Below are 27123 nucleotides of genomic sequence, written 5' to 3' on the forward strand. Positions count from 1 at the left end.
GCAAAAAAAAACCTAAAACTAAAAATAATAAATTTAAACAGTAAAATGTGTGGTCCATTCTTGTTTTCCTGAAAACTTTGTATGAATTATTATCAGATATAAAAGGACAACAAATAGATATAAACTAAGAATAGTTGACTTGTACATTCAAAACTTCAACATCTCTCCTAAATCAGTAACTCTCCTGATATGGTCTGTGTTGGTATACTATTAGCTTTTCTTTGGCTATTTAGCTTGTACACCAGGATTGATATGAGGCCTGACAGTTTTTATGAAGTTGGCTTGCTCTCTGTGTTTTGCTTCTGTGTACATTATCCTAGGTTCCCATATTTCTATAAATGTGTCTTTAGTTGCCATTAAATCCGCTACTGAACTAGACATTTTGTATAAATACTCTATTTTTTGTTGAATTATGTAGAACCCTGGTGGTTCATTTTTCCAGTATCTAGCAAGGCATAATCTCGTGGCTGTACACAATTGAGCAATAAATATATTTTGTTTTGGTAGGAATCCTCTCATATAGGTGGTGTAGCAAAGCATGTTCCGGTAATAATGTTACTTCTCTGTCATATATGTCTTGCAATAATTTGTTTGTTTCTTGCCATAAGTGTTGTATTTTTTCACAGTGCCACCACATATGCATATAGATGCCAATCTCTCTGCATCCTCTGAAACATAAATTACTATTTTGGTTTCCTATCTTATGTAGTCTAGTGGGGTAGAAATACCATCTATAGGCTAATTTTAGGTAATTTTCCTGTAATGCGGAGTTAATCGTGAACTTTGTACCCTGTCTGAGTGTCTGAATCCAGTCTGTAATTGCCCATTCCTTTCCTAAATCAGCTTCCCATTTGTCCATTGTTGATGTTTTGTTCGTGTTATTATTTATATTGAATATTAGGTATAATTTAGTTATGGAGCCTTTTGGCCTAGTTTTAGAAAGACATATGGATTCAAAGGGGGTGGTAATGCATGTGGTTGATGTACCCATAATTTCATGTACTCTAGAGCGTAACTGGAAGTAGTGGTACCACGTATGTGTGTCTAAAGGTCTAGTTCATTGTATTGGTTATGTGTCATGAATGTCCCATTAATGAGGGTATCTGCTATCCTGTACAGTCCTCTGTCATTTATCCTGTACTATCTTATCTATGGAGGAGTTGAGATTAATTAGAGGGGTTATCGGGGATTTGGTGTTTGTGATTTGATAACAATGTGTTAATTTGTCCCAGATATATAATGTGTGTGTAATGGATATGAATCGCTTCCCCTGCTGGGGCCTGCTTTGTTTTGTGGACCATCGAAGTTTGGCTATATTATTAACTCCTATTATGTTAGCTTCTAATTGCACCCATTGTATGTTTTTATCTCTTGTACACCATGAAGCTGTTTGTGCCATTCTGGCGGCGTTGTAATATGATATCAGATGGGGTATACCCATTCCTCCCCCGTCTCTATGTCTGGTCATAATATGCTTGTTAATCCTCGCTTTTTTATTTTGCCAAATAAAAGAGAGAATATCGTTTTGTAAACTATGTAATTCCCTTATTGGGATGGATATAGGTAAAGATCTGAACAGGTAAATAAGTTTTGGTAGGATTGTCATTTTAGATACTATAATCCTTCCCAGGAATGATATTTTGTATTTTGTCCATTTGGACATAAGTTGCCGTATTTGTGCGAATAGAGGTTTGTAATTATATTTAAAAAGTGCATAGACATCAGTCGTAATGTGAATTCCCAAGTATTTTATAGTTTTGCTTGCCCATTTAAAGGAGAAATTAGCCTCTAACAATTTTTTAGTATGCGATGGTAGATGGATTCCAATGGCTTCGCATTTATCTTCATTTATTTTATATCCTGACACCGCTCCAAACTGTTGTAGGATATTATATAAGGGTGGTAAAGAAAGTGTGGGTTTTGTAAGGGTTAAAATGACATCATCTGCAAATAATGCAAGTTTATATATTGTATTAGTTACTTTAATTCCTGAGATATCTGTACATTCCCTAATTTTAAGTGCTAGGGGTTCTATGCACAAGGCGAACAACAGTGGGGAGAAGGGGTATCCTTGTCTTGTTCCATTTCAGATTGTTATTGATTTAGAGTTATATCCTGCTAGTCTAATATATGCTTCAGGAGTTGAGTACAGTAATGAGATAGCATTTAAGAATTCTCCTCGTATTCCTACTTTAGTCAATAAGGCGGTCATGCAGCTCCAGTTTACTCTATCGAATGCCTTCTCTGCATCCAACGAAAGGAGCAGAGAAGGCACACCTTGTACCGCAGCATAATTTATAAAATTGATGACTTTACGGGTATTGTCTGGCGCTTCCCTGGATTTAATGAAACCGACTTGATCTGAATGTATCAATTTAGTTAGGGGATTGTTTAGTCTATTTGCCAGGATTTTCGTGAACAGTTTTATGTCTTGGTTTATAAGGGAGATGGGCCTATAATTTTGGCATAACTGCTTATTTTTCCCCGGTTTAGGGATAACTGATATTCTGGCCAGGAGCATTTCTTTTGGGATTTCATTTCCTTTCATTATAGAATTAAAGATAGTGACTAATTATGGGGCTAATATATTTTTGAAGGTTTTATAAAATATTCCGGAATAACCATCTGGTCCTGGAGCTTTGTTTGGCTTAAGATCTTTTATGGCAAGCAAAACCTCTGTTACTGAAATGGGGTTGTTTAGCATTGTAACGTAAGATTGAGACAATTGAGGCATTGTACTGTCTGCTAGGAACTTATTTAGTGTTTCAGCCGCTTCTTGATTCACTTTGGGAGTCGGGAGATTATAGAGTGCATTATAATAGTCAGCAAAGAAGTTTGCAATTTCTAAGGGGTCATTTGTTACCTTTCCTGTCGGTGTATGTATCTGTGGTACCGCTGTAGCTCTAGTGATTTCCTTTAATTTGTTTGCTAACATTCTATCCGGTTTGTTGGAGTGGATAAAATAGTGTGTATCTAGTAGTTTTATGGATTTGTTAGCTTCATCTGAGAGGAGATTGTCTAGTTCTTTGTTTTTCTGTTTCAGTTGTTTGTTATTAGCATTGCTTGGGTGTGCTATCACTTCCCTTTTCAGGTTTGAAATGTCTGTTCTCAGTTTTCCTATATGTGATTGGTGGAGTCTATGCTGCCTTGCTGATTCAGTCATCAGGTAACCTCTAACGAAAGCCTTGAGTGCTCCCCATTGGTGTAATGGGTTAAGTGTAGATCCATTATTTGCGGCTATAAAGTGGGTAAGTTCATCTAATAATTTTTGTTTAACAAGTGGGTCCCCTATTATTTTAGGGTTAAATGCCCATGCTTTGGTTCTATTATGATTTGTTATCCCCTGTAGTGTGATCTCAACTATAGAGTGATCTGACCATGTGCAATTATGTATTTTCGCCTGCATGAGTAATGGAACCAGAATCTGGCTCAATAAAATGTAGTCGATTCTCGAATGAGAGTCGTGAACTGGTGAGTAATATGTGTACTCTCTCACATCTTTGTTTAAGGTCCTCCACCCATCAATAAAATTGTGATCAAGCAGGAAATCACCCAGGATTTTATGTTTAGGTTCTCTTTTCTGTTGCGTACGGGTTATATGTTGGGATCTGTCTATTAGATTATCTAATGTGAGATTAAAATCTCCTCCCACGATTATTTTATATTTATTCCACATGGTTAGTAGTTTGCTAACTTTAGTTAGGAATTGAGCTTGGTGGTCGTTTGGGGCATAGATATTGCCTATCATGATAGGGGTATTGTGTATGTATCCCCTAATTATCAGGTATCTTCCCTCTTTGTCGGTTATGATTTCTTCCTCTTTAAAGTTTAAGGAACTGTGTAATAGAATTGACACTCCTCTATGCTTCTTATGTGTAGTTGTATGGTATTGTTGTGAATATGCTTTATCCCAGTATTTGGGTGTGCTTGCTTTTGTGAAATGTGTTTCTTGTAGTAACACTATATGTGCTTGCAGATTTTTATATTCCTGAAGTGCCTTTTTTCGTTTGACGTTAGAGTACAAACCTCTAACGTTGTGTGTGATTACCGTGATTGGAGCCATATTTGGGTAGGAGTTGTGTATGTGCTGATATGTATATTTCTGTTGGCTCGTCTAATTTTTGTATTCAAGTGGAGCACTGCAGATATCAATAGTGGAGATGAAATCTTTTGTTTGATATATCTTATGTGATAGGTTAGAAGTAGAGAATTGCCTATGGTGGTAGGAGCTTGTATTATAGGTTTTCTAGCTTTCCTTGTGAACTTTAGGAGTGATACTATCTGTGATAAAGTGTGCATTGTAATGTACAATGAGTCGTCAACTATTAAGAACATTATAATTATAACAAACATAAACATTTCAAGTCAAATGAGTAGAGCAATTAAACAGTGACATTATTCATTTTCACAATAGTGCAAAAAAAAAATGCAACATGTATCTTAATGTTTAGAATATGAGAACCATACTATAACTGGGGGGGGGGGCATGGGGAGGGAAGGAAGGGAGGGAAAGATAAGTGGGTAATCTGGTAGGGGGTGGGAGGGTGCTGGGTAAACAAGGATATGGGTGTGGGTTTGAAAGGGATAGGGTATGAATTATGAGGAACGTCTCAACGGTTTAGACAAGAGTGTAATGTCCGGAAATATGGACATATGGACATTATGTAGGGTCAGTAAAATGCTGATCTATCCAACTCACAACCTTACCTTTTTTTTGTTATTGGAATAGGTACTAAAAATTAATATGCGTTTTTTAAGTAACCATAATACCTTTACAGAACAGTGGATTGCCTATTCAGGTAGTTAAACAGCGATAGATAACAGGCCTGAAGAGTTTGTTTGTAAGTTCAGGTTTCTTCATCCTCGGATTCTGAACTCTGATCAGTCCTGCTTGGGGTCTTTGAGTTTTTGAGCCCTTCTCGGGGGGTTTTCTGTTTCCTTGCAGGTGTCCATTCCCTTTGAAAGGTTTGTCTCTGAGGTTTAGGTGGCTGATCCTTGCTTTGTATGTCTGTTAGAGGATGTAGCTTCCTAAGAATTTCCTGTCCCTCTTCAACTGTCGTACAGGAGTAGGGGTTGTTTTGATAGGTAAATGATAGTTTGAACGGAAAGTTCCATCTATATCTTATTTGCATGTTATTTAATATGGATAAAATAGGCTTGAGCTCTCGCCTTCTGCGTAGGGTGATCGGAGCTAAATCTGCAAAGATTTGCAAAGAGTGTCCTTCATACGAGAGTGTTTGTGCATTCCTGGCTGCCGCAAGTATTTCATCTTTGATATGGAAGTAATGCATTTTTAAGATAATGTCTCTGGCCATGGAGGACTGTGGTGGTCTGGAGAGAGCCCTATGCACTCTATCCATGAGTAGTATGGCGGTGTCCATTTCTGGTAAAAGTTGGCGGAATATCTTTGTGACTGTGTCTGGAAGATTAGTGTAGTTTTCTGGGAGATTTCGGATCCTGAGATTCAACCTTCTCGACCTGTTTTCAAGGTCTTCTATTTGATCTTCCAGCCTTTTGATATGTGATGACTGCTCCTGAATGGCATTGTGTATTTGTGGTATTTCAACAACTACTTCATCAAGTTTCTCCTCCAGCTCCGCTGTACGCCCTCCAATTTCTCGTATGTCTTGTCTAAGTTCAGATATGGCCGTTTTCAATTCTTCCTGAAATAGCACCTTTATTTGACTTAGTAACTCTTTATTTGTGGGCACTGACGGGGGGCTGGTTCCGTCATGTCTGATTGTGATGAGGGCGAATTGCTTATTGTTGGTGTTAGAGAATTTTCCAGATTTCTTTGCTTTAATTGTGCTTGTGATAGACAATCTTTGACCGTTTGTGATTTGTTTTTCATGTTGCAATGGTATGTTTGCGGCTCTGGCTGTTATGTACAGGCAATGCAAAGGTGTCAGCTACTGTATGACGTCCTCTAAAGATGCTTTGTTAGCTTATATTTAGCATGGATGTATTAAGAAATCATTAAGATGTGAGATTATGTTGCATGTAGCTCTGTCACTGTGCAGCTGCTTCTTTAGTTAGCCCATACTACTCATATGCAGTGCAAGGTGCTATTTTATGCTGCAGTATAATGTTCAGGAGTGAAATTCCAACTCTGTATTGATGTGTATTCTTTACTGTAAAAATAAAACCCTTTCTGTTTAAATAAAGGGAGATATTTATAATCAAGTGTCCTTTATAAGCTTTCCCAACCTTTGTCCCTTCAGTGTCTCTCTGACTTTCCTGACTAGGGTCGGGGGTCTTGGTACTTCTTAAAAGGACACAGTTGTGGGGTGCAGAGGGGCCAATAAACTTTGCAGAATGTTGCTAAAAATGGCGATTTTCCCACCTCCCTTTCTCCTCAGGGTTAAGCTATTTCCACTTGTAGCATGAAAAAAACCCTTTTATTTTAGGTAGTTTAGTATCTGGGGTATGTTTCTCTATTTTCCCCAAGCTAATGAGGTTATTTTGTGTAGTTTAACTCCTACCTCTGGATCCAGTGTAGGCCGCAGCCGGGGACTTTCCTGAATGGGCCCTGGAAGTCTGAACCGGATGGTTTCGTTTTTGCTGTAAAAGCCCAATTTTGGTCCCAGATCGATTGATTCCTTGTCCTGCTAGAGTGATCTGTTGTTTACCTCAGTTGATATAGGCTGATTTGAGGTTTTAATAAGGTTTTTAGCAGAGTTTGCAGAGGAGCTCTGACAAAGTGCAGCTTTCCTGTATGGCAGTTAGCTCCGCCCCCCTGTGTTAGGTTTTCTTTAAGGGGGATTGGGTGGGTTTTAGAGTAGGGGTGTGTGGGTGGTGGGTTTTAATGTTGGCGGGTATTGTATTTTTTTTACAGGTAAAAGAGCTGATTACTTTGGGGCAATGCCCTGCAAAAGGCCCTTTTAAGGGCTATTTGTAATTTAGTATAGGGTAGGGAATTTTATTATTTTGGGGGGGCTTTTTATTTTATATGGGGGATTAGATTAGGTGTAATTAGTTTTTAAAATATTGTAATTTCTTTTTTATTTTCTGTAATTTAGTGTTTGTTTTTTTCCGTAATTTAGTTTATTTTATTAATTGTATTTAATTGTAGGTAGTTTAGGTAATTAATTTAATTATAGAGTAGTCGTAGGTATAATTGTAACTTAGGTTAGGGTTTATTTTACAGGTAAATTTGTATTTATTTTAGCTAGGTAGTTATTAAATAGTTAATAATTATTTAATAACTATTGTACCTAGTTAAAATAAATACAAAGTTGCCTGTAAAATAAATCCTAAAATAGCTATAATGTAACTATTAGTTATATTGTAGCTATATTAGGGTTTATTTTATAGGTAAGTATTTAGTTTTAAATAGGAATCATTTATTTAATTATAGTAATTTTATTTATATTTATTTAAAATAGATTTAACTTAGCGGGTGTTAGGGTTAGACTTAGGTTTAGGGGTTAATACATTTAGTATAGTTGCGGCGACGTTGGGGGCGGCAGATTAGGGGTTAATAATTGTAGGTAGGTGGCGGCGACGTTGGGGGCGGCAGATTAGGGGTTAATAAATATAATGTAGGTGTCGGCGATGTTAGGGGCAGCAGATTAGGGGTTCATAGTTATAATGTAGGTTGCGGCGGTGTCCGGAGCGGCAGATCAGGGGTTAATAATATAATGTAGGTGGCGACAATGTCGGGGGCGGCAGATTAGAGGTTAATAAGTGTAAGATTAGGGGTGTTTAGACTCGGGGTTCATGTTAGGGTGTTAGGTGTAGACTTAGAAAGTATTTTCCCATAAGAAACAATGAGGCTGCGTTAGAAGCTGGACGCTGCTTTTCTGCAGGTGTTAGGTTTTTTTTCAACCGTCTCAGCCCCATTGTTTCCTATGGGGAAATCGTGCACGAGCACGTTTTAGCCAGCTTACAGCTACTGTAAGCAATGCTGGTATTACAGTGAGATGTGGAGCTAAATTTGCTAAACGCTCACTTTTCTGAGGCTAACGCAGCCATTCAGAAAACTTGTAATACCAGCGTTGTTTAAAGTGAGCGCTGGAAAAAAAAGGCTCGTTAGCAACGCAAATCTTTACCGACAAAACTAGTAATCTAGCCTTAGTTTATTGAAAGAATTATTGGAAATAATAAGCAATATTTGAATACAGCAAATCAATAAGCATACATCATTACACTGATTTAATGATTATCAGGTTAGAACTAGTGAAAAACATAATTTATGCTTACCTGATAAATTCCTTTCTTCTGTAGTGTGATCAGTCCATGGGTCATCATTACTTCTGGGATATTACTCCTCCCCAACAGGAAGTGCAAGAGGATTCACCCAGCAGAGCTGCATATAGCTCCTCCCCTCTACGTCACTCCCAGTCATTCGACCAAGGACCAACGAGAAAGGAAAAGCCAAGGGTGAAGTGGTGACTGGAGTATAAATTAAAAAATATTTACCTGCCTTAAAAACAGGGCGGGCCGTGGACTGATCACACTACAGAAGAAAGGAATTTATCAGGTAAGCATAAATTATGTTTTCTTCTGTTAAGTGTGATCAGTCCACGGGTCATCATTACTTCTGGGATACCAATACCAAAGCAAAAGTACACGGATGACGGGAGGGATAGGCAGGCTCTTTATACAGAAGGAACCACTGCCTGAAGAACCTTTCTCCCAAAAATAGCCTCCGATGAAGCAAAAGTGTCAAATTTGTAAAATTTGGAAAAAGTATGAAGCGAAGACCAAGTTGCAGCCTTGCAAATCTGTTCAACAGAGGCCTCATTCTTGAAGGCCCAAGTGGAAGCCACAGCTCTAGTAGAATGAGCTGTAATTCTTTCAGGAGGCTGCTGTCCAGCAGTCTCATAAGCTAAACGAATTATGCTACGAAGCCAAAAAGAAAGAGAGGTAGCGGAAGCTTTTTGACCTCTCCTCTGCCCAGAGTAAATGACAAACAGAGAAGACGTTTGTCGAAATTCCTTAGTTGCCTGTAAGTAAAATTTTAGAGCACGGACTACATCCAGGTTGTGCAGTAGACGTTCCTTCTTTGAAGAAGGATTTGGGCATAAAGAAGGAACAACAATCTCTTGATTGATATTCCTGTTAGTAACTACCTTAGGTAAGAACCCAGGTTTAGTACGCAGGACTACCTTATCCGAATGAAAAATCAAATAAGGAGAATCACAATGTAAGGCTGATAATTCAGAGACTCTTCGAGCCGAGGAAATAGCCATTAAAAATAGAACTTTCCAAGATAAAAACTTTATATCAATGGAATGAAGGGGTTCAAACGGAACGCCCTGTAAAACATTAAGAACAAGGTTTAAACTCCATGGTGGAGCAACATTTTTAAACACAGGCTTAATCCTGGCCAAAGCCTGACAAAAAGCCTGGACGTCAGGAACTTCTGACAGACGTTTGTGTAACAGAATGGACAGAGCTGAGATCTGTCCCTTTAATGAACTAGCAGATAAACCCTTTTCTAAACCTTCTTGTAGAAAAGACAATATCCTAGGAATCCTAACCTTACTCCAAGAGTAACCTTTGGATTCACACCAATATAGGTATTTACGCCATATCTTATGGTAAATCTTTCTGGTAACAGGTTTCCTAGCCTGTATTAAGGTATCAATAACTGACTCAGAAAACCCACGTCTTGATAAAATCAAGCGTTCAATTTCCAAGCAGTCAGCTTCAGAGAAGTTAGATTTTGATGTTTGAAGGGACCCTGTATCAGAAGGTCCTGTTTCAGAGGTAGAGACCAAGGTGGACAGGATGACATGTCCACCAGGTCTGCATACCAAGTCCTGCGTGGCCACGCAGGTGCTATTAGAATCACTGATGCTCTCTCTTGTTTGATTCTGGCAATCAATCGAGGAAGCAACGGGAAGGGTGGAAACACGTAAGCCATCCTGAAGTCCCAAGGTGCTGTCAGAGCATCTATCAGGACTGCTCCTGGATCCCTGGATCTGGACCCGTAACGAGGAAGCTTGGCGTTCTGTCGAGACGCCATGAGATCTATCTCTGGTTTGCCCCAACGTCGAAGTATTTGGGCAAAGACCTCCGGATGAAGTTCCCACTCCCCCGGATGAAAAGTCTGACGACTTAAGAAATCCGCCTCCCAGTTCTCCACTCCCGGGATGTGGATTGCTGACAGGTGGCAAGAGTGAGACTCTGCCCAGCGAATTATCTTTGATACTTCCATCATAGCTAGGGAGCTTCTTGTCCCTCCCTGATGGTTGATGTAAGCTACAGTCGTGATGTTGTCCGACTGAAACCTGATGAACCCCCGAGTTGTCAACTGGGGCCAAGCCAGGAGGGCATTGAGAACTGCTCTCAATTCCAGAATGTTTATTGGCAGGAGACTCTCCTCCTGACTCCATTGTCCCTGAGCCTTCAGAGAATTCCAGACGGCACCCCAACCTAGAAGGCTGGCGTCTGTTGTTACAATTGTCCAGTCTGGTCTGCTGAATGGCATCCCCCTGGACAGATGTGGCCGAGAAAGCCACCATAGAAGAGAATTTCTGGTCTCTTGATCCAGATTCAGAGAAGGGGATAAGTCTGAGTAATCCCCATTCCACTGACTTAGCATGCACAGTTGCAGTGGTCTGAGGTGTAAGCGTGCAAAGGGTACTATGTCCATTGCCGCTACCATTAAGCCGATTACCTCCATGCATTGAGCCACTGACGGGTGTTGAATGGAATGAAGGGTGCGGCAAGCACTTTGAAGTCTTGTTAGCCTGTCCTCTGTCAGGTAAATCTTCATTTCTACAGAATCTATAAGAGTCCCCAGGAAGGGAACTCTTGTGAGTGGAACGAGTGAACTTTTCTTTTCGTTCACCTTCCATCCATGTGACCTTAGAAATGCCAGCACTAACTCTGTATGAGACTTGGCAGTTTGAAAGCTTGAAGCTTGTATCAGAATGTCGTCTAGGTATGGAGCTACCGAGATTCCCCGCGGTCTTAGTACCGCCAGAAGAGCACCCAGAACCTTTGTGAAGATTCTTGGAGCTGTAGCCAATCCGAATGGAAGAGCCACAAACTGGTAATGCCTGTCTAGGAAGGCAAACCTTAGGTACCGATAATGATCTTTGTGAATCGGTATGTGAAGGTAAGCATCTTTTAAATCTACAGTGGTCATGTACTGACCCTCTTGGATCATAGGTAAAATTGTCCGAATAGTCTCCATCTTGAACGATGGAACTCTTAGGAATTTGTTTAGGATCTTTAAGTCCAGGATTGGTCTGAAAGTTCCCTCTTTTTTGGGAACCACAAACAGATTTGAGTAAAACCCCTGTCCCTGTTCCGATCGTGGAACTGGATGGATTACTCCCATTAACAAGAGCTCTTGTACGCAGCGTAGAAACGCCTCTTTCTTTGTCTGGATTGTTGACAATCTTGACAGATGAAATCTCTCTCTTGGAGGAGAGTATTTGAAGTCCAGAAGGTATCCCTGAGATATTATCTCTAGCGCCCAGGGATCCTGAACATCTCTTGCCCAAGCCTGGGCGAAGAGAGAAAGTCTGCCCCCCACTAGATCTTTTGATCCCGGATCGGGGGCCCTCAATTCATGCTGTTTTAGGGGCAGCAGCAGGTTTCCTAGTCTGCTTGCCCTTGTTCCAGGACTGGTTAGGTTTCCAGCCTTGTCTGTAGCGAGCAACAGCTCCTTCCTGTTTTGGTGCAGAGGAAGTTGATGCTGCTCCTGCTTTGAAATTACGAAAGGAACGAAAATTAGACTGTCTAGTCTTGGCTTTGGCTTTGTCCTGAGGCAGGGCATGGCCTTTACCTCCTGTAATGTCAGCGATAATCTCTTTCAACCCGGGCCCGAATAAGGTCTGCCCTTTGAAAGGTATATTAAGCAATTTAGACTTAGAAGTAACATCAGCTGACCAGGATTTTAGCCACAGCGCCCTGCGTGCCTGAATGGCGAATCCTGAATTCTTCGCCGTAAGTTTAGTAAGATGTACTACGGCCTCCGAAATGAATGAATTAGCTAGTTTAAGGACTCTAAGCCTGTTCTGTAATTCTAGTGAAGTACCATTCCCCAGAATACTGAAGTGTAAAGTATACATACATGACATTATATCGGTATGGCAGGATTTTCTCATCAATTCCATTGTCAGAAAATAAAAACTGCTACATACCTCTATGCAGATTCATCTGCCCGCTGTCCCCTGATCTGAAGTTTACCTCTCCTCAGATGGCCGAGAAACAGCAATATGATCTTAACTACTCCGGCTAAAATCATAACAAAAACTCTGGTAGATTCTTCTTCAAACTCTGCCAGAGAGATAATAACACACTCCGGTGCTATTTTAAAATAACAAACTTTTGATTGAAGATATAAAACTAAGTATAATCACCATAGTCCTCTCACACATCCTATCTAGTCGTTGGGTGCAAGAGAATGACTGGGAGTGACGTAGAGGGGAGGAGCTATATGCAGCTCTGCTGGGTGAATCCTCTTGCACTTCCTGTTGGGGAGGAGTAATATCCCAGAAGTAATGATGACCCGTGGACTGATCACACTTAACAGAAGAAACAATCACTAAATAATTTTATTTGCAGTAGCTTGCATGTATAATAGAGAAACAGAAACATTTGTTATTTAAATTCTCAGCATAGCTGGCAAGAATCAGGTAAACTAATAATCCTGGCAAACCATAATGTCTATAAACAGCAATATTATTAGTTGTAACCTGTATGATTCTAACAACCATTTTAGAAGCTATGTGTAAGCCTTTCTTGGAGAATAGCAATATGAGAGAACTCTAGTTCTATTAAAGAGTTATATATGCACATTATTGTTACACACATATTTGAACAACAAGTTCCTGAGCTCTATTTGAGGTTTAACATTACCACTATTCCTTTGGTGGTCCTGTATGTAATGATTCTCAATCTCAAGAGATGTTGAAACTATTTCTGGAAAAAGTACAAGTGATGTAGAAGATGTCAATTCAATTTCCAGTGGCGTCTGAATCCACTCTTCCAAGTTGCATGTTCGGCCTTTTAGGTAATGGTTGCCACTCCGGTGCTGAAGATCTGAGGCCCTTTGGTTCTTCTGAGGATGTGCCATGGTGTGGTATCTGTTTGCTGATGCCTTACGATGTCATCAGCTTCAGGCCTTGATCCAGAGTTGAAATAACATAACTCTTGCCCTCATGTTGAAAATATAACTTCATCGGGAAACCGCATCTGTATTTAATCCCATTTCTTCTTAGATTCTGGGTAATTGGTGTGAATGAACTTCTTTTTGCGAGGGTATGAGAAGATAAATCAGGGAACAACTGAATGTCTTTGTATTTGTCCATTAAGGACTTATTGGTGAATGCTGCTCTCAGTATACGCTCTTTGAACGTATAATAATGGAGTCTAATGATGACGTCCATTGGTAGATCTGTAGTCGCTGATCTGGGTCTTAGAGCTCTATGGGCTCTGTCTATTAAGGTGTCAGAATCTTGAAGTGAGTCTAAGAGTTCCTTGACTAGGCCCAATAGATAAGTAGGTAGTTCAGCCGTACTAATTTCCTCAGGTATACCTCTTATCCTGACATCTATCTTCTATCTATCTTCTAGGTCTGCCATTTTAGATTCTAGGTCCTCAATGTTTTTTTTCCAAGTGTTTGAGCATATGATAGTAGGTTTGCTTGATCTACAGTTAGATCCTCTTGTTTCCTTTCTATGGTCTTGGTTCTCTCTCCAAGGGCGTTTAAGTCTCTTCTTAGTTCCTCAACTGAGCTTCTTATCTCATTTTTAAGTGAAGAATAATGATTATCTAATTTTGTGGATAAGGCCTTTATGGATTCTAGAACATGTGAATCTACATGCAATGATCTCATCATTATAGAGGATTCTAGATCTGGCGTGCCTTTAAAAGAAAGGTGTGAGTCTCTAGAATCGTTGTCAGAGCCGTCTCTGTCTAGCTGTATCTTACTATTAAAGTGATCATCGACTGTAGGTTTAGGTCCTTCAAGTTGTCTTTGTTGATGCTTTTTTTCTAATAGAGTGTGCCATTCTTGTATGGGACAGCACTAGTGGAGGAGCTTTGCTGGAAATTTGGGCGTCTCTTGCTGTGGTTATTGAGCAAAGATATCCTGTTTTATTTACTGTAGTCAACTTAGACTCTTAATGTCCCGTTTCACATATGAGTTCTGCATGAAAATAGGCAGTGACAAAATCCCCCTCTACCCCCCCTCAGGGTGGTTTAGGAATAATTCATAGTCTTGGGAGGTTTCATAAATATATAAGGCTATATTGAATTAACAGTTCAGTTGGAGCAAGCTGTTAGTTTAGGGCATTTGTAAGATAGTAGGCATGGCACTACTCCCCAAGGTATGTGTCCTCACTGGACAATGATGGTAAAAGGAACTGTGAATATGACCTGCTGACATTGAGTTCAGCAGGAAAGAGGGGGAGTGCCTTGAATGCCTTTAGTGTCATTGACTCCTCAAGGTCACTTGTGTGATTAATCTTTTATATGCAGCTAAGATGTCTTCTTGGACACTATATGCTATGTCCAGCACTAATCAGCTCCGCTGCCTGTATCGGTTCTCCTGTAGAGGTATAGTGCCTGTATTCCGGTGATGCTTTTACACTATGTGCCGTGAATAGGTCCTCCGGTTTGCACTAGCGCCACCTTCCATTATGTAGAGTGCTCCACTGTAGCGATTCTGTGATGCAGGGAAGATACCTCTAAATATCAACCTCCTCTGAAGTTTTGCACAACTTCTTTTGTAAAATTAGGTGTTAAAATAACAAATTGCCCTGAATCCACCCGGGGCTCCATTTATGAGCGACTGCTCTTGTTCGTTGCTCATGTGTACATTTTTTAACATTATTGAATATCTTAACACATTTCAAATATGTTGTAACAACATTTAAAACCATTGTTGTGAGCTTGACATTCTGAAAAATAGCCTTTCAATTTTGCTCTATAAATATTGTCCTTTGAGTCATAGATAAGATACTGTAGCTGTGATTTTATCATTTGATTTTACATTAAATAACATGTTCCATGCTTACCATTGTAAATGAAATATGTTTTGTTTACTGTTTGAAAAAACAATAAGCAAACTATACATTTTAACCTAAAATATTTTATCATAAAATTAAAATCTGCTATTGTTTGAAACAGCTATTGCTGGCACATGAAGGATATACTACTTTCAAAATATACTGTTCCTTTTATTAGCTTGAGGTGTTTATTTTTATTTCAACAACTAAGATTTTAATCCACTCTTTCATCTTTTCCCGCTTCGACTACTGCAACTCCATCCTCTCTGGTCTCCCTAGCTGCAGCCTAGCTCATTTACAATCCATAAAAAAATGCCTCAACCAGTCTGGTCTTCCTTACATGTCACACTTTATCTGCTGCACCTCTCTGCCAATCCCTTCACTGGCATCCTCTTGCCTCCACAAAAAAACACAAAATTCTGACTCTGACATACAAAGCACTCAACTGCACTGCTCCCCCCTATATCTCAGACCTTTTATCTAGATACTCTCCCTCCCGTCCCCATCACTCTGCTCACAACCTCCTACTCTCCTTCTCTCTTGTTACTCCTCACATTTCTGTTTACAGGACTTCTCCAGACTGGCTCCCATCTTGAGTAACTATGTGCCTTGCTCCACAAGACTCTCCGCTAGTTTTGAAAGCTTCAAGTGCTCCCTAAAAAAACTACTGTTCAGGGATGCATACAACCTACTATAACCTTTCCTAACTTCATTGCTATCCCATTGAATCCCCTTAGCATGTAAACCTATGAGCCCACCCTCATAAGAGCTGACTACAACAGTGCAACTCTAAGCAGTGCCCTCTACCCATTTGATCCCTATGAATGATACCTTACCACCTATATTTATAGTGCTCCAGAATCTGTTTGGCCTCTACAAATAACTGATAATAATAATAATTTCATTAGTAGATATATACACACACATGTTAGTTAAATAAAGTAATTTATTACACGTGTAAGGAACTTCATAAATAAAACCAAAATAGTGGTACATGGCCAATATCCATTCATGAGACTAGAGATAGTCCTTTGCAGTTCAAACAGTACCAATGCACCATTTCAAAAGGTAGTGCTAAAGAAGGCTAATGTCCACTCATCAGTCCAGGGATAGTCCTTTGCAGTTCAAGCCCAACCAGAGCACCATTTTAAGAGGCAGTGTCCACTTATAACCAATAAGAACCAGGAGGAAATACTGCCCCTCTTCACTCTTTGGAAGCTCCTTCACTAGGGTCTACAACCTCCCTTTATTCACGCCCCTGTTGTGCTTCAGGAGCAGGAAGACGAGTTATTAAAATTTCAAGAATCTATTGATTCTGCTCTGGAAACACAAATTATCCATTATGAGGCCAAGTTGCACGTGGAAATTCAGCATAGTATTGTCAATCCTTTGTAGGGTTTCTTATATATTATCATACCAATATGGGTCCACCTTTGTGGAAGAGAAGAAAAAAAGGCAATCCATTAATACATGCACATACCTATTAACAATACAAAAAATATTAAATTACGTTACAAAATTGCCCAAGACATTGGCATTGAGCCGGAAAAGATGGGGTGAAGAAAGGGAGACACAGGGTGATGGGAGAGGGAGGGTTGGGCAAAGGGAAATTGTGGCAGGGGCATGGACATATTAGGGGTAGGGACATCATAAACACACACAGCGGGAGAATGAAAACAACAGACACATGAGGAGGAAGGCAAAGGCACCACAGGAAAAGTAGGAACAGCAGAGGAAATAGAGGATGATTCGAAAGAAGAGAGTGGTAGAGGGGACAGATGAATGAGAGGTGGATGGGACAAATGAAAGAAAGGTGGAGGGGTCAGAAGAAAGAAAGGTGGATGGAACAGAAGAAAGAGAGGTAGATGGGACAGAAGAAAGAGAGTTGGAGGGGACAGAAGAAAGAACGGTATAGGGGGGCAGAAGAAAGAGAGAGGTGGAGGGTTCAAAAGAAATAGAGGTGGAGGGGACAGAAGAAACAGGTGGATGGGACAGATGAAGGAATGGTGGATGGGACAGATATAAAAATGTGGAGGGATCAGAAGAAATAGAGGTGGATGGGACAGATGAAGGAAAGGTGGATGGGTCAGAAGGAAGAGAGATGGAGGGGACAGAAGAAAGAGGACACAGCATGGCCAGACACACGCACACACACACATACAACAGGGGGAGCAGATGGAAGTGGTGGGAGTTGGGGTGACAGAGATGGATAAAGATTCCCACAAAGGGGAAGTGGACAACACAGGGCATAGGACACAAACAATAGGGGAAGTTGTGGGTGTAATGTTATTAACATGTCATGTGATGTGTTTGTCAATTTGCATACATAATGTTGATTGACTGTTGGTGTTTCTACCATATATGCTAACAAGTTCACTTAGGATAATGAACAGTTAGTGAATAGATGCAGCTCTGTGTTCTCTGAGTTATTCCTTGGTAAGACACTAATTTGAGTGACTACACAAGAACAATACATGGTGTCAGAAGCTGGTTTATTTCTGCAAAATGGATTTATCAGGTGTGCCTGTGCCACAGATGGATTTACCAGATGCATGGAGGAGATTTTGCCAGCATGTACAGCTCATATTCTCTGGCCCTCTCTGTGGCAAAGATAAGGGGAGAGTTGGTAACACTCACAATATGTATCAATAATATAAGCACTCTTGATAGAATTTTTTTGTTGGTCCCGGGACTTCCGTCCAGAAACCCCACTCACCCCTTACCAAGGAAACTTCACCAAACCGGGGGCTCAGCCGTCCGCCTGTGTAGATACAGTTTCAGCAGCGGGAAGACTCCAGAAGCGTGCCAGCCGGTACTTATCTTCGGCGTAAACAGATACGCTTGCTTCCCTGCTGAAAAGCGAAATCTTTAGACAGGCGGTAATAGATCCATAGGGACAGGCTGTGTTTCAAGTTTTTCCTCTCCAGCGTTTAGCGTGTGCGTGAGTTGATGGGGGCGGGGCTATCTTCACCCGGGGTTACAACAGGATAGGCTGAGTGCCGAAACATGTAAGTCATTTGGTGTCTCGTTTGTCTTACTTTTTGCACTGTTCACTGTTGCCCCTGAACGCAACTTTTAAACTTTTTTGTTAAATAAAGAATATTTTTATCTATCTTCACTGGGATCCGCTGCCTCTTCTATCTTCCTGTGCCTCTCTGTGGCAAGCCTGAGGAAACCTTGTGCAGCTACTTGCTTCTCTGGGTAGGTGAAAAAGGGAAAGATGTTTATAATACTTGGACATTAACATTTGAGGAGTCTAAAAAGTTGAAGTCTTATTATGACAAATTTGAGGAATACGTTATGCCCAAAGCTAATCCAATCTTTGCAAGATACAAGTTTCATGAAAAAATGCAGGGGGAACAGGAGACATTTGAACATTTTGTAACAGAACTTAAATTGCTTGTAAAAGACTGTGGATATGTTAACAGTGATGAGATGGTACGAGACCGCATTGTTTTTGCCACTATTTCTCCAAAAGTCAGAGAGAAAATACTTAATCAGAGTGCTGATCTGACACTTGAAAAAGTCGTTGATATATCGCGGTCGCACGAAATTGCACAAGAGCAGCTTAAGACAATAAACTCACGTGCAATGGCAATCCAGAGCCAGTCAGCTCATGCAGTGTTTAGTAAAAAAAAAAAAGCATCAAACCAGCAAAAGCATTGGACAACTGTGAAAGGAAGTGACAGGAGCATCACTAAAGACAGGCTATGCAGACGTTGTGCTCTTCAACACAGCCAGGAAGACACATGCCCTGCAAAAAGACGTCAGTGCAAAATATGCAATAAATGTAACCACTTTGCAAAGGCATGTAAGTCAAGGCCGCCAGATACACGTAAAACTGTACATACACTTCAAAACACAAATATTGAAGAGCTGGATGAATTGTTTATTGATGCAGTTAACAAAGAGCTCTGCCTGCAGTTTGATGCGTCAAAGAGTGGCCTAGGTGCTGTATTGCTCCAAGAAGGTAAGCCAATTGCCTATGCTTCTAAATCTCTCACACCAACAGAAGATAACTGTGCTCAAATTGAGAAGGAGTTATATGCGGTGGTATTTGGATGCAAACGTTTTCACACATATGTCTATGGCAGAAAGATTGTTGTTGAATCTGACCACAAACCTTTAATACCCATAATGAAGAAACCCCTTGCAGCTGCACCGCTACGCCTTCAGAGAATGATCTTGCAGCTACAGAGGTATGACATTGAAATAGTACATCATTCAGGAAAAGATATTCCAATAGCCGACATCCTGTCTAGGAGATCAATACGATACAGACTCGAATCACTGAATGAAGGAATGGATGCACAGATTCACACAGTCATAACCAATCTCCCTATTAGTGACAGGAAACTGACTGACATTCGAACAGCTACAGAACAGGATCCTCAACTCATTATGCTGAAAAACATAATCAAATCTGGGTGGCCTAACGTAAGGAAAAGATGTTCTTCCAGCCTTGTTGAATTCTGGAATCACAGAGATGAAATTTCAGAGATTGAAGGGATCCTATTCAAAGGCAAAAAAATCATTGTCCCAGGTGTGCTGAGGCCAAACATGCTAGAGCGTAAACACACTGGGCATATGGGAATTGAGAGGAGTAAGCAAAGGGCCAGAGACATATTATTTTGGCCCGGAATGAGCAAACAAATTGAGAATATGGTAGAAAAATGCCCTACCTGCCTAGAACGCTGAACATCTAACCCTAAAGAGCCCATGATCTCTCATCAGATTCCAGAGCGTCCATGGCAAATCATTGCAACAGATCTTTTTATGTGGAATGGTCAGGGCTACTTAATCGCTGTTGATTACTACAGCAGATTTTTTTAATTGGAAAGACTCCAATCAACCACATCAGCAACCATAATCCGCAAGCTAAAGGCTATATTTGCAAGACATGGTATACCTGAAAAGGTAATTTCAGATAATGGTCCGCAATCTAAATCAGGTGACTTTGAAAACTTTGCAGTTCATTGGGACTTTGCACATGAAACATCCAGTCCCCACCATCCACAAAGCAATGGTCTTGCAGAAAAGACAGTGCAAACAGCAAAGACCATACTAAACAAAGCAAAAGCTGAAGGAAAGAACCCATACCTCAGCCTGCTGGAACACAGGAATACCCCTGTGGATGGATTCAAGTCTCCCTCACAATTGCTCATGAGTAGACATCTAGGTTCTATCCTGCCTACAACTGGGGAACAACTACAGCCTCTGGTAGTTGATCAAAAATGTGTGCGTGCCAAAAGAAAACATAAACAAGCTAAACAAAGACATTACTATAATCGCACTGCACATCTTTTGTCCACATTGACATAAGAAAATACTATTCATTTTCAGCAAGCCAGTGGTCAATGGATCCAAAACGAAAAACCAGCAAGTCATGCAAAGCACCAGAGTAAAATGTAAAAAGAATCCTTTATTGATAATATCAATTTAGCAAAACGTAAGCGGGCTATCTTACGCGTTTCGGCCATCAGGCCTTATTCATAGACATAAATAACATCATAATGTGAAAAACCTTTAAACCATTAAAAACAAATTGATTGGCTGCTGCATGATTGAAGGCAAATAACACCTGTAATTTTTAAAGGGACAAGTACTACATAGCGTATGTCACCAATTAATACATAGCATGTATATCACCAACTAACACTACAAATCCCTTTAATTAAATATCATAAATAGGGAAATATGAACAAGGGAAAAGAAAGAGGAGAACATATACTGAGTGTAATTTCTGAACTTGTAATTAACCCCAAAATGGCTGTGACATTTAGAAAACAGGCAGGGAATCCAAAATTAATTACAGTAGTGCATCAGAAAGGCATTAATTTGAAAAACCCATTATTGTATATGAAGTACATTTATATTTATGTTCAAGACCCTGTGTGTTTGTACTTGGTAATTATAAATATATACACAAAGGTACAGGTAATATATTGTTGGATATGAATTATAGCAATGGAAACAGACCAATAAATCATGTTATGTACACTTTGTAAAATTTAAATTAATTTAAATTTAAATGTGAGCGACCACTATGATATTAGTTGGAGTGTTGCCACAGATTAATGATATCCCCATCTATATTTAGTCCCTTAGGTCTTCTAGTTTGCAGGAGGAAAATCCAGAAAGCCTCCCTGTGGAGGAGTCTGTTAATTCTGTTCCCCCCTCTCAATTTAGGGTGAATAAAATCAATGACCTGCCAACTAAAGGTGGATACATTTCGTGCATGACTATATATAAAATGTCTTGCCAGGTCAGAAACCTCTCTGCCATTGCTAATGTCATTGAGGTGTTTTCTTATTCTCACCCTCACTTTGTGGGTGGAACAGCCTGTATATTGTAGTTCTCAACACGTGCACTCTATTAGATAGACCACGTATGAGGTTTGGCAGTTATAACAACAGTCCAGGTTGTACACCTTCTGTGTATGTTTTGATTGAAATTGAGAACCAATTTTGGTATATGAACAAGCTATACAGTTTTGAAATTGAGAACCAATTTTGGTATATGAACAAGCTATACAGTTTGAAAAATGACACTTGAAGTGTCCCTTGACTGTTAGCCAACTGCTCAACCTTCCCTTAGGCTGTCTGAGTGCACAAGGAGATACCATATTACCGATTGTACAAACTCTCCTAGAGATAAAGTTACACCCTTTGCCTGCATAATCTTTAAGGTTGTCCTCTGCCGTAACAATCGGCAAATGTTTAGAGATAATTCCACATATCACATTGAATTGAAGAGTGGTCAATGGATGCCTGCCACTATTCTGCAGCCTGCAGACACACAAAGATCTTACCTTATCCGCCCCAGTGATGATCAAGTTCTCTGTCGCAACCGACGACACCTAATGGAAACTAAAGAACCGCAACATGAGTCAACCCTTGAGAACCACAGCACAACCACAAATACACCTGCAATCCCAGAACAACTGAAAGAAGACACTGACAACGCTGAAACATGGACAGCAGGTTTTCAATTCAATAAACCTATTAACCCCTAATCTGCCGCCCACCCGTATCTCAACTATTCAATAAAGTTATTAACCCCTAATCTGCCTCCCACCCACATCGCCATCACTATTTAAATCACTATTTAAATATATTAACCCATATTCCGCCGCTCCCCGACCTTGCCGCAACTAAAGTTATTAACCCCTAAACCGCCACCCCCCACATCGCAAAACATTAAATCAAACTATTTACCCCTAAACCTAACACCCCCTAACTTTAAATTAAAATTACAAAATAACTATCTTAAAATAAATAAAAACTTACCTGTGAAATAATAAAAACTAAGTTTAAACTATATATTAACCTAACTATTATACTAAAATTAAACAAACTACCAATTAAAAAAACTAAATTACACATCTAAAAAAACCTAACTGCGAATAATTTTTAAAAGTCTTACGAAAAATAAAAACACTAAGCTTACAAAAATAATAAACAAAATTATCAAAAATAAAAACCATTACACCTAATCTAATAGCCCTATCAAAATAAAAAAGCCCCTCTCAAATTAAAAAAAAAACCTAGCCTACAATAAGCTACCAATGCCCTTAAAAGGGCCATTTGTAGGGCATTGCTCTGAAAAAATCATCTCTTTTACCTAGCAAAAAATACAAAGACCCCCCCAAAATACAAAAACCCACCACCCAACCAACCACCCAAATAAAAAAAACTAATTCTAACCTAAACCTAAGCTCCCCATTGCCCTGAAAAGGGCATTTGTATGGGCATTGACCTTAAAGGGCATCCAACTCTTTTATATTGCCCTGAAAAGGGCATCCAGCTCCTTTACCTAAAGCCCAAAACCCTAATCTAAAAAAAATCCCACCCAAAATGTTTTTAAAAATACCTAACACTAACCCCCGAAGATCCACTCACAGTTTCTGAAGTCTGGACATCCATCCTCATCCAGGTGGCGTGGAGCAGATCCATCCTTGAAGACATCTGACGCGGAGCGTCCTTTTCATACGGTCATCGCCGTACACTGGATCTTCAATGCAAGGGAGCCTTTTCAAAATGGCATCCCTTGCATTCTTATTGGCTGATTTAATTCTTGAAATTCAAATCAGCCAATAGGATGAGAGCTAATAAAATCCTGTTGGCTGTTCAAAAAAGCCAGTAGGATGAGGGCTAATGAAATTCTATTGGCTATTCAAATCAGCCAAAAGGATTTCAGTAGCTCTCATCCTATTGGATGGGTCTGTATTTTTTGCCAGGTAAAAGAGCTGATTTTTTTTCAGGGCAATGCCCTACAAAAGACCCTTTTAAGGGCTATTGGTAGTTTATTGTAGGATAGAGGTTTTTTATTTTGATAGGGCTATTAGATTAGGTGTAATGGTTTTTATTTTTGATAATTTTGTTTGTTATTTTTCGTAATTTATTATTTTTTGTTTTTTGTAATTTTAGACTTAAATTATTTTAGTAGAGTTATTATTTTTTTTAATGTGTAATTTAGTTGTTTTAATTGGTAGTTATTTTAATTTTAGTATAATAGTTTAGTATAATAGTTATGTTAGGTTAATTTATAGTTTAAACTTAGTTTTTTTTAATTTTACAGGTAAGTTTTTGTTTATTTTAAGATAGGTTTATTGTAATTTTAATATAAAGTTAGGGGGTTGTTAGGTTTATGGGTTAATGGTTTAATTTAGTTTTTTGTTATGTGGGGGACTTGCGGTTTAGGGGTTAATAGGTTTATTTAGTGGCGGTGATGTGGGAGGTTAAAGGTTTAGGGGTTAATAAATTTATTATAGTGTCGGCAATGTCGGGGAGCAACGGAATAGGGGTTACAAATTTTATTATAGTGGCGGCGATGTCAGGGAGTGGCAGAAAAGGGGTTATTATATTTTATTAGTGGCGGCGATGTCAGGGGCGGCAGATTAGGGGTTAATAACTTTAGTTAGTTGTTGGCGATGTCGGGGCGGCAGATTAGGGGTGTTTAAACTAGGGGTTTATGTTAGGGTATTACGTTTAAACGTAGCTTTTTTTCCCTACAGACATCAATGTGGTTGCGTTACGGCGATCGCCATTTTGCATTTCAGGTGTTAGGTTTTTTCTAACACTCTCTTCCCATTGATGTCTATGGGGAAAGCATGCATGAGCACGTCAAAGCAGCCCTTGGATTTTGTGCGGTATGGAGCTAAACGCAACCATATCGCACGCACAAGGAGGCTTTTCAGAAACTCGTAAAGGCAGCGATATGGAGGGTGAAATAACGCAACTTTTGTTGCGTTCGTTTTGCACCCTCTATAATGCAAAACTCATAATCTAGGTGTATGAAAGGTAAATTGTATTCTTGGGCAGGTGTGATATTTAAAGTGATATTATACAAAGTATTTTATGAAGTAATGTTGTGTGTGCATCTAATATGATGTTCTTTAGATGTACTGCCACTTAATATATTTTACCTTTTCTGAACAAGTAACTGGTATTTTGAAAGGGTCATAGGCGTTGCTATAGGGCGGCAATTGACACCCCTAGATTATTCCTTGGACCCCCGGGTTGCCTCCCCCCTGCTATGCGTGACAACTCAAGAGAAAAAATGCAGCATCTTTGGGAGCAGCGTTCAGGCAGGTAAAGAGCACTGCCAGAGCTTTCATTAAGGCAAGGCCCAGGAAGAGAGCACAAACTCAGCCAGTGCCGAGACAGCACCAGAAACAACAAAAATATAAATTTAGTTGACTGGTGCCTTTGCTTTGCAGAGCACAATAGTTCCTTAGTATATAGCAGTTTCAGTATCACCCCCTACCCGCGCGCTGGGAGGGGGGGGGGTACTGAAACTGCTATATACTCAGATACTATTGGGCTAACAGAAACTAATGTGAGCTATTTGTAATCTTATGGTTATTGTGTAGGGCTGAGCTGCTGCTAATGGCAGTGTGTGTTTCTATAAGCGTTTCCTAAAGAGCAAATAGTAACACATATATAAATTTATATATTTAATATGCAAGAAGTGAGTGCACAGATGAAAAAAGCGGAAAATCTTGCTTTAACCAGGGGCTGCTTCTGCGCCTCTCCTGGAGCGAGGATCGACTAGCCAAACTAAGTGTTTGCAGTCTTTATATAAAGAAGATAAAGTCCCCTTTAGGTGTACAGCCAAGGTGAGGTAAAAATAAATCTTTGAAAAGCCACATGAAGCACTATAGCGGAGTAAGATAAAAACCTTTATTAAAGTCGTTTAAAAACACAGCAGTTGAGTACAATGCAGTGACCAGGAGATGTAGGCGTTAACAGAGGATGACATCATTTGACCCGTGGCACCTACATCTCCTGGTCACTACATTGTACTCAACTGCTGTGTTTTTAAATGACTTTAATAAAGGTTTTTATATTACTCCGCTATAGTGCTTCATGTGCCTTTTCAAAAATGTATTTTTACCTCACCTTGGCTGTACACCTTGCAAACACTAATTAAGGATTTTTTTTTAATTGTTTTTAATTTATCATTTTAACATTTAGATTTATACTGTTTATATTTGCCTGGAACTGGAAGGAATTTTCTGGGGAGGGGCGCTCACATTTGTGCAGTGGAGGTCTGGGGGTTGAGAACGCTCTGTCGGCTCATGCAGAGTCAGTGAAGTGACTTTAGTCAGATTGTGGTGAAGTGGAAGGAGGTAAGTCCTGGCTTGGCTGACGGGCAGCATACAGCCCAGCTCCTGCAATATGTGGACCAGGTGTGGATGAGTCCGGTCCACATATTTTTCACTCCAGCTCCACACAGGCTTTAGCTCCACCCACCAAGGCACGGTGCACAGATACTAAACTGTGAGGCGGCAGTAGGCAGGAAGGATAGCGTGTGCTGCTAGGCTGGAACAACTAGCCATTCAGTGAACTGCATAGGGATTGCAGAGAAGCAGAATTAGAGCAGCTGTAAGTCACAAGTGTCTTCTTGTGCTGACAGCCATATCATGCAGGGAGCTGGACAAATAATAGCCCTGCCTACTTGCGTAAGCATATTGTGTTTGGAGTGGAGGTTTTGGGGAGCAAGGTGTCACTAAAGCTGCTTTACTATATGGAACTTAGCTAGGAAAGGAATGAGCTGCCACTACTTAAACAAATTAAAGGACCTCTTGAAGCGATCCCCTCTCTATGGGGCAGCTACACACCCACATTCCTATGTGATCATGTGACATCCTGCTCTGCTGCCTGCAGATTGGGAGAGTGAATTAGAGAAAGGTGAGTAAAGTTGTACTCTAATAACCATCAAAGAGAGAGCACCAGATAGGAAAAAACAGATACTCTTTATTTCTTAAAAACACACATGAAAAACAGGTTATAGCTGATAACCTCGGAGCAAAGTGGTAGGTTCGGGTATCCACGTACCCTGTGGCTGGCGCGTTTCGGCTTATGCCATAGTCGTAGCTATCGGGTACTTGTGCTTACACCTTTTTAAATGCTAAAACACTTTCTTATTGGTTAAAACAAAAACATGTGAATAAACACACACCTACACCTATGTATTAAAAATATGCCCATAAGGAGGGCTCTAAATTATTAACTCTTTATCAGATAGCCTGCACACATGACCTCCCTAATGGAAATTCTGCTTTCTCCATTATTCTAATATCACTCCTGCCTAATGGCTTCATGTATTTATTGGGAGTTATGGATCGTGATTTTTGCCTGAAAATAATATGAGAAACTTGAATAAACCTGCTATGATAAATATGTTGCTAGTCACTGATACATTATTAGTGCCCTGATATTGTCATAGGAAGATAAATAGGGGGAGGTCCTCTCTTCCCTTATACAGCGATGTCCTTTTTAACCCCTTCTATTATCTCCTGTTTATTGTGTGTATTATAACTGTTAAATTGGTCACAAAATATATCTGGGTTACAGTATAATATATTATATCATACTTTTGCAGGTGATTCAAAATTGTGTCTTTTTTGTTACTTATCCTGTACTGTATATTATATTTTATTGCTTTTAAATATTCCGGATACACAGGCTAATACCAATGACTTATAACGTCAAATTCGGAATTGAAACCATTGGGGACCCTGGTATTAAGTCTGTGTATCCAGAATACCTCCCTTTTTGAAAGAATCACTTCTCTATCGCCTCCCCTCCTGTCTGTCTTAACCACTTCAATAATGGTCCAGGTAAGAGATTTTGGATCTTTA

At 39.8% G+C, this 27123-nt stretch overlaps 1 pseudogene; it reads left to right on the forward strand.

Annotated features, from left to right (window-relative positions):
- The window catches only part of LOC128661292 (zinc finger protein 850-like), a 65768-nt pseudogene extending 45471 nt beyond the window's left edge, over window positions 1–20297 (forward strand).
- Window positions 20298–27123: the final 6826 nt, after the last annotated feature.

Source organism: Bombina bombina, chromosome 5 (assembly GCF_027579735.1).
Source record: "Bombina bombina isolate aBomBom1 chromosome 5, aBomBom1.pri, whole genome shotgun sequence".
Taxonomy (NCBI): domain Eukaryota; kingdom Metazoa; phylum Chordata; class Amphibia; order Anura; family Bombinatoridae; genus Bombina; species Bombina bombina.